The sequence below is a fragment of the Felis catus genome, chromosome D3 (genome assembly GCF_018350175.1).
Source record: "Felis catus isolate Fca126 chromosome D3, F.catus_Fca126_mat1.0, whole genome shotgun sequence".
In the NCBI taxonomy this organism is placed as follows: Eukaryota; Metazoa; Chordata; class Mammalia; order Carnivora; family Felidae; genus Felis; species Felis catus.
In genome coordinates, this window is record NC_058379.1 from 60,326,977 (window position 1) to 60,335,479 (window position 8,503).

Sequence of the window (8,503 nt, forward strand, 5' to 3'; positions counted from 1 at the left end):
TTCCCTGCCAGCTCTAAGTTCCAGCTCCCAACCTTCCTCAGGTTGTAGATCAGCATGTTGCCTGTAGCCCTTCAAAGGTATTTCATTCTCCAGTTGTGGCTTATTGGCTCCTGGAAAGACAGCCAGGCTCTTTTGTCTGAAGTGGGGAAAGGATGCCACAAAGCTGAAGGAGCATGTTCTCCTATCAAGCAGGGGATATACTCGAAGTGGGGTTAGTGGTTTGAAGTTGTATTGAAGTAGAATCCCTCTGTCGAGCTTAAAGAGCACTTGATTGCTGTTAGTCTACAAATGCTTGAGGAGACCTCTATGATGATGAAGAAAGAGGATCAATAGAATCGATTCCGTATATTTCAAGAAATATCTAGCCCCACCACAACTAAATCTCCTCTCTGTATTATTCTCAACAGTTTAAAAGCTTATTCAAATTCAAAATGACTTAGTTATCACAAAAGAGTAATGGTAGTTAGGCATGAAATGCCATACTTTTTTTTCCCAAATGTCAGAAAGTAATAGATCTGATAATAATAGTCTTGAGAACTTTTTAAATTGCTCTCTCCAGATTTGTTGATAATTTCTGTCTCCCAAGATACTTTCTCCTTAAGGAGTTGCTATACATAGATTTGCATGAAAAGGGCCCCTTGGCATATTCTTGGGACAGCAAAAAAGACTAGAGGTTGGAAGAGAGCATTATCCTTTCCAGTTGGAATGGGTAGAAAGGAGCGTGTATGCAATGAATGAAAGGTAGTAGCTATGTGGAATAGTGAAATAACGCCATTGCAAGAATCTGCCTTTTGCCCCTCATCAGGCTCTTTTGTGCTAAGCACATTTAATCTTTAGAGTGATTCTGTTTTAAAGTATCTATGCATCTTCCCTGGCTAGTAAGTAGCAGGAATAGGAATGAATTCTGTCTTTGGGCCTTTGGGAAGGAGTAAGGCCCCCGTTGAGGAGTGTGGGCTTTGCATCAGAAAGCTGCCCCCAGGATCTTGAACAGATGATAGCATGCAGATTTCCTGATGGGGATTCTCCACAACCAAAGTTCAGCTTGTAAAGGAACTTGAACTTTATTTAATATGGGGGTTACAATTCTGCAGTCTACAGGGTTGAGTTACCCTCTTCCTTCTGCACACAGAGCAGAGGTACTATGTGATTTGTTTGAACATAGAAGGTAGAGATTTGAAATTACTCTGCAAAGGTGCTTAAAGCAGCCAGAGTTGGGCTCTTGTAGAAATTTTCCTTCTGATTTTCCTGCCGGATGCGCATCCACAGCTTGAATTAAGTTAAACTAGAATCACTGCTTCACACCATGCAGTATTTATTCATTTTTACTTGAGATTTTTGCATCAAAGGTTGTGTCCTTTGTTTACTTTGCTATTTATTCCACTCAAGCATTCCTTACATGGTCTTTGGAGACTCTGATCAGGCTGGAAAAAGGTAAATTAATTTACTTTTTACCCAGAAATATCCTGATTGGGATGGAAGCAGAGTACCTCGAAGAAAAACCCAACAGGATAGGTTAAAGGATTGAAACTTAGACAGTTGGATACAGGTCTGTCCCAAACCAGCAGACTGATTTTTTCACATCTAGTTAGTTGGAATTGGTATAAGGCAACAATTAAGAAACCTGTCCTCGAAGGAACATTAAAGGCTAATAGATTTCTGTAATATGCATATAAATAAAAGAATTAAGTATAGTGCCTTGCTCTTCTGTGTTGGTCAGAAAATACACACATGCATACAAATTAACACACAAGAGATGTGTGCCATATTGAAAATAGGATTTCACTAATCAGTTTGTTCACCTTACATCTAGAATGGAAGCAAAAATAAGTATCCCTCCTTCCTTCTAGAATCCTTCTTATCCAGATGTCTATTCTACATCCTTTTCCCTCAGGAACTTGTTTGTTAGTTGCCATAATTGAAAACATCTGCAAACTTATTTTACATTAAAATTTTAAAGAATAACAATGTAAAGTGTTCCTTTTTAAGTGGGCACCTGAGGTCTTAAGACTTCTAGAGTCAAAAGTAGAAATCTCTATTAAGTACAAGAAAAAGAATGCTGGACTGGGAACCAAGAGATGTACTCCATCTCAAATTCTGCCTGGAGCCAGATCCGTGAACTCTGGCAGGCAACCTAGTTTTCTCTGGGTGAAGAAAGAGGAAACCGAAGGCAATGATCTCTCAGTTCTCTTCCAGCAGTGGAATTCTATCAATCCGTCTTTCTAAATCATAAACATTCTAAACATCGTGATAAGACAGTAGAGATGATCATTCTCACTAGTATTCCTCAAAAATAACCCTACATGGAAAGTTACAAAGCTTTTAGCATGTTTCTTTCCTCTTCTGTATGTGCCTCTCTCTCTCCCGGTGTTTTCAATACATAAATGTATGACTTTCAGTATTCAAATCGCAAACACGTAGCTGCCAAATAAAGCTAGGTGTCCAGTAAATGCAGATTAATCTCTGTGTTACATGGAGATACGTGTGCCTTCTCCCTCTGAATGAGCTTAGTCTGAGAAATTCATTTAACCTTTAACTTCAAGTTTGATGAACCTGTAGTGACACTGTACTTTTCCTTTCCGCAGAATGGTTTATAATAACAATACAATAAGGGGAAACATTGAAATTGACAAAGATTAATTTATTTTTACTCTCCCTGGTGAGAATCTAAAATGACAGTTGTCACTTTATAAAGCTGTAACTTCACAGCAATATAGAGACAGCCCAAGTCATCAATTGTGTCTTTTCTGGTAAGCAACTGAGTTGCAATGGAAGTTGAACATATACTGAGGAACATAAGCTGAGAATTAGTTATTGTATTTCACGAAGCAGAGCTCAGACTAAAAAATTTCAAAACCAAATCCAGATCCCTATTTTATAAACAAAACACTCCACATCTTATCTCGATTCTGATATATACAGTAGTTTCTCTGATTTGCCTCACACCATCTCATCTTTCTGATGAGAATAGGAAAAGACGCTTTTACTTTAATTCTCCAGATCTATGCTGTTTCTTAGCATTAGAAATAGAAGCAAACTGCTTAATTATTTTTGAATACCTGAACTTATTCCAGATACTTCTATAGTAAATACATATGAATGTTTTATTATTTTTTTAAGTTTATTATTTTGAGAGAAAGGGCATGCATGTGTGAGTGTGGGAGGGGCAGAGAGAGAGAGGGGGAGAGAGAGAAACTCAAGCAGGTCCCACACCCAGCTCAAAGCCCAACTCAAGGCTCAATCTCACAAAACATGAGATCATGACCTGAGCCAAAATCAAGAGTCAGATGCCTAACCACTTAACCAACTGAGCCACCCAGGCACCCCTGAAGATTTTAAGAATACTACTTACTTAGCAAAAAAAAAAAAGAAAAAGAAAAAGAAAAAAGAATGAAAACAACCATTTAGTTGTCTTATCAATACCATACATACATTGATATTTCAGAATAAATTGATAATTCAGAATAATGGGCTTTTTTTTCTCTTCCCAAAACTGATCACTTGGTGATGTTTAAATACCTCCAAACTGGTTCCCATATAGTCTGAAGTTTTAAAGAGAGTAGTTTTGGGCTTATATTCCAGCTAGGGACTTCAGGATATTTATATACAAACACCATGTTTGACTGAAATCATTATTTCAATTCAGTAAAATAGTGTAAGTGGTAGCTTTGGCCTAGTTGATATCAAATCATCCTTCACAGGCCTTCTCCTTGCAAACCAATTGTTTGACTTCATAAATGTTTAGAGATATGCTAAGAATGTGTTATGATTTATCATTTCTGTGGCAGTTCAGAAAACTGATAGCCATTACTCATAGAGAAAAAAATACAAAGCAATTATTCTACAGAATATTTTTTACTCTCAGAGATACAAGAAAACTCTCTTCCTTGTGGTAATTTTCAATCTAATTCAAATAATCAGATTATTTGGAGGTGTTATAGGGGTTTCAAAGGCATATAAACCACTTTCTAAACTTCAGAAACTTTTTCAGTATTCATGCTAATGTGCACGTATAAGCATATGACATGGAAAATAATGAATTTGAGAATTCAACTTGGGGAACAGGAAGACTCCCTTGTAAAACAGTGTAAATCCCACCAATCAGTTAAGGTAAGAAATAAGCATCCAGCAAACCATCCAGATAATACATACATTACATAATAAAGAGACAGGAGAGACGATTCTACCTGGGAGTTTTGAACCGCATGTCTCAAATGTAAAATATGCCAGCCATCTTTAGTGGTTTTTTTTAAAATTATTATTATTACAAATGCAAAGGTGTTTAAATAAGAAGATGCAAACTGAATTGGATGTCCAAAATGTTATAAATGAACATGAGATCTGCCATCCCAGAAGAGAGGAATGATCTACATTGTTATTATCCTGAAGAAGAAGGCAATTTATACAGCGGTGACTGTGCACTCAGGTCTGTACGGCAGACGGGTGATACCTGTCTCGGTTCAGTGGGCTTCCTGTCTAAATAAGACTGAAAGCAAAAGACGACAAAGACAAAAACTAAATTCATCATCAGAGATACAGAACTGATCTCATTCATTCCACTAGTCCAGCTCTATCTGTCTATACCCAAAGGTATTACCAAGAAATCCTTATAGAAAGAAGGGATATTTTCTGTCCTCCTTCTTACAATCCAAAAAAATCCTGGATTGAGTACTTCTTTCTATATTCCCTGGGATCTCATCCCAATAACTGTGGCTCTTCAATTCCTTCCCTCTTCTCCACCTCATCTGTCACCTACCTCTGAAGATTGTTCCCAAATGCCCACAACTTGCATGTTCATCCAGCATCTTTTCTAATTGGCAGATGTTCCTTCCGGACTCATAGTGATTGGGGAATAGAATGAGCAGCCATCCTTGATGGGGGGAGGATGACACAGCCAACCAAGCCAGGTGAAACCACTTGTGTGATTAATGAGTGACAGATGTTCTGGCCCCATCAATATCACATTCAGGAACCATTCTTCTTTACTCTCCTCCATGAGGTTTCTCTGCAGACTGTGAAATCTTTAAGTATGTAGAGAAGGGAAATGAGAGATCATCTCAGAGGAGATCATTGTTATTCATTCAACAAATCCTTTCAATAAATATTTACTGATCTCTGAGCTGGGCCTCTGAGGACAGTGAGGCATTTTATCAATGGAGTTAAGTATGTAAGAGGGCAGTGTAGAATAAAGGATCAAAACGAACACAGGCATGACGACAAGGAAGTGCAAATTTGAAGAAAAACTGGTGAACCAATTTAATTGGAGCAAAGAGTTGCTATCTGGCTTCTATCTTAAACTCCTATTTAAGACCCTTTAAATGTTATAGATGTGTGCCTGCATGTGTATTCATATTATTATCAGTAAACGTGCTCTCATTAGGAAAACTGATCAGCCCTGGTAATCTTTTTCTGTTAAGCTTACTCCTTTTTTCCTGTTGGGCAATTCAGTCTATGAAGGTTGGTAAATGAATAAGGATAGTTAGAGTAAGGGGAGCAATAGAAATAAAATGATAAAAATAAAGAGAGAAACGTTTCTGGGAAAGCACGGAAAGAGAACGGGGGAGTACAGAAACAGAAAGGGAGACATAATCCTCCAAATGACACTTACTGGAGAATCTTCTTTTGTCGATTTTGCCTGGCCTTCCCTTCTCTCAGTTACTCAAGCAGCGGTCGGTAGTAATTCCTCCAAGGCCAAAGGTCTTCTGTTTCCTTTCTCATAGAAAGCAGTTATGATGTCACTAACTGAGGCACACATGCATGAAGAAATACAACCACAAGACAGGAAACAAAGCACCCTGCTTCTGCCTTTCTTTTGAAAATTGTTTACCTACCAGTTGAGACAGAGTTCATCTTTCAGTGGCACTGTCCCAAAAAGAGGTTTAGGAAGCCGAGTCTTTATCATTTCCACTTTTCTTCCTTTATTCTCTGTGTACTCCTATATTAATCCTGAGCCTACAACTTCAATGCTTACTCAGATTCTAAAGCTGCCTGAGCATTAATCTAATAGGAAGTCTCCTGCACGTGTCAGTGTGCATCATTCCCGGCACATATTAAAACAATCAAGAAGTATTTGTTGAGTATATGAGTGGGTTGGAGAAGAGATAACTCACCAACTACAGTTTGAGGGTGATCCAAAGGAATGAGAAGAAGCCATTTTATCATAATTGACTCTGGTCAAAATCAAGGAGCCAGCAAAATTTATCCATAAGCCCCTTACTTTCCTAGTGACCCTTATCCCCTCCTACTACAACTCCCAAATGTCAAGTGCCCTCAGGCTACCAGCAAGACTGAATAAGTTGCAAAACCAGTGTAAAGGAATAAATTTTCAATTGCCTTGTGCAAAGAAGATGTACATTGTCTGTTTATTTGTTTGACATGAGAGGTTTCCTATTGCACGGTAGGTAGTCTGAAGATAACGCACTTTTAACTGAGAAGCCAGGGTTAAAATCCTTACTGTCATCTTCTAGTCATGTAACCTCTGTGGCATTCAGTTTTATCTTCTAATTATAGTGCTAATAATACCTATGTAATGGAGTTTAATGGAGTTATTTATTTGTTTATTTATTTATTATTTATTTATTCATTTATTTTGAAAAAGAGAGAGAGAGTATGTGTATGCATCTGCACTAGCAGGTGAGGGGCAGAGGGAGAGAGAGAGAGAGAGAGAGAGAGAGAATTTTAAACAGGCTCCATGCTTAGCATGGAGCCTGACATGGGGCTTGATCCCATGACCCTGGGATCATGACCTTAGCCAAAATCAAAAATCAGTCACTCAACTGATTGAGCCATCCAGGTCCCCCTGTAGTTATTTTTATTAAATGACCTAATGATTTAAAAGCATAAAGAATCATGTGTGGTACAAATTAGCTTATTAAAAATATTAACAAAAGCAGTAATGTAGATTCACTAAATAGACGTTAATTCTCATCCTATATTTCTCCTTTTCTCTTTCTTCTGCTTTTCTTATATTCTTCTCTTTCTTCCTCCTTGAAAATTGGGAGTCCTCATAGTACTTGGTAAAATGTCTTCTGCTGTGAATTCTCAGAATATATTTAAACAAAACTGAATGTGTAAGGGAGAGAATGAGTGAGTGAGGAAGTGAATTAGTGCCTGATGGTAATGTCCTGTCTTCTTTTCCCCATCTATGTGGGAATCTGTAATCATCTTTTGAAGTATCACCGGTCTGACACATCCATCCAGGGCCAAAAACTTTCCTGACTGTCATTTTTTAAATGAATTATTCTATTGTGAAAGTAATGCATTACTCTTAATTCTGCATTTTATTACATCACAGATAACACATTGCTCAATCCTCTACGGTCTTTTAAAAAAATGAACAGGTGATCCTGGTTCTGCTTTTGGGGGATATAAACTTTCACCATTGAAGAACAGTTAGGTTTTTAATCAAATAGCTTCTTTGGTCACACAGATAGAAGGCCATGGAAAACCAAAAGACAATGTGGGCAATAAGCATTTAAACAAAGCTTACCACACAATGACTACTGTCAATGGAATTCAGCAAACTTTGATGGTTAATATTAATTCCAATAGCATAGCTTTGTGAACAGGTAAGAAGCCCAAAGACCTTGAATGTTGAAAGAAGTATAGATCTTCAAAGTCACACACACAAACCAAAAAGAAAAAAAATTTAAATGAAAAAGAGTGGTATGCAATAGAAACTGAATAATGCAAAACCCTTGGTCTGGAGGAGGTTGGGGAAACAATTTACAATTTTCTGTTTGTAAAACTCCCACAGAGAGCTTATTTTAGATTTACTTAATGAGCAATGGATTGCCTGCTCCATCTTCTTTGTTTGTTTTGTTTTGTTTTGTTTTGTTTTGTTTTCTTTTGTTTATCCTAAAATGTCATCATAGTGTCCAATGTTAAGGACAAAGATAAAGTGGGATAGTGGAGAGTTGAGATTTTGAGAGACAAAACCCAATCAGTCCTGCAGAAGTCCTTTAGGGCAGGATTTCTGGAGAAGGCAAAGGCTGAGTGCAGAGTTAAAAATTCAAACTGGAAGGAATAATTATGTGGATGTTTTATCTTGAAGGGAAGGGTCAGTGATGCAAAACACTTGGCAATGGAAGTCTCTGCTTAATGTTTTGCTTGTTAGTCTTCCTAAAAAGTGAGGGACTCCAGCATTGGAGCAACTCCAGCATTGGAAACAGCATCAAGGCAATAATTAGAAACTAATGCAAATTTCTTATTTTATTCATCTTAACCATCCCAGGAGAGTAAAAGGACTGTACAGCAGGAGGTGGAATGGATTCATAAATGCTTTCTGATGAGTATAATTTTTTACTAAGATGTGTTTTTTTAAGTAACATGTCATATATTTTTCTTTATGAATCAAACTGCAATTGGCTTCACATGAACTCTTGAGAGAATTTCTGTTTTAACCGAGGAGGGAGAGAAATGTACACTCATAAACAAACATACCCGCAGCTAAATGCATACCCTTCTCTAACTCATTGACCTTTACACACCCAGGGAAAACTCTGTT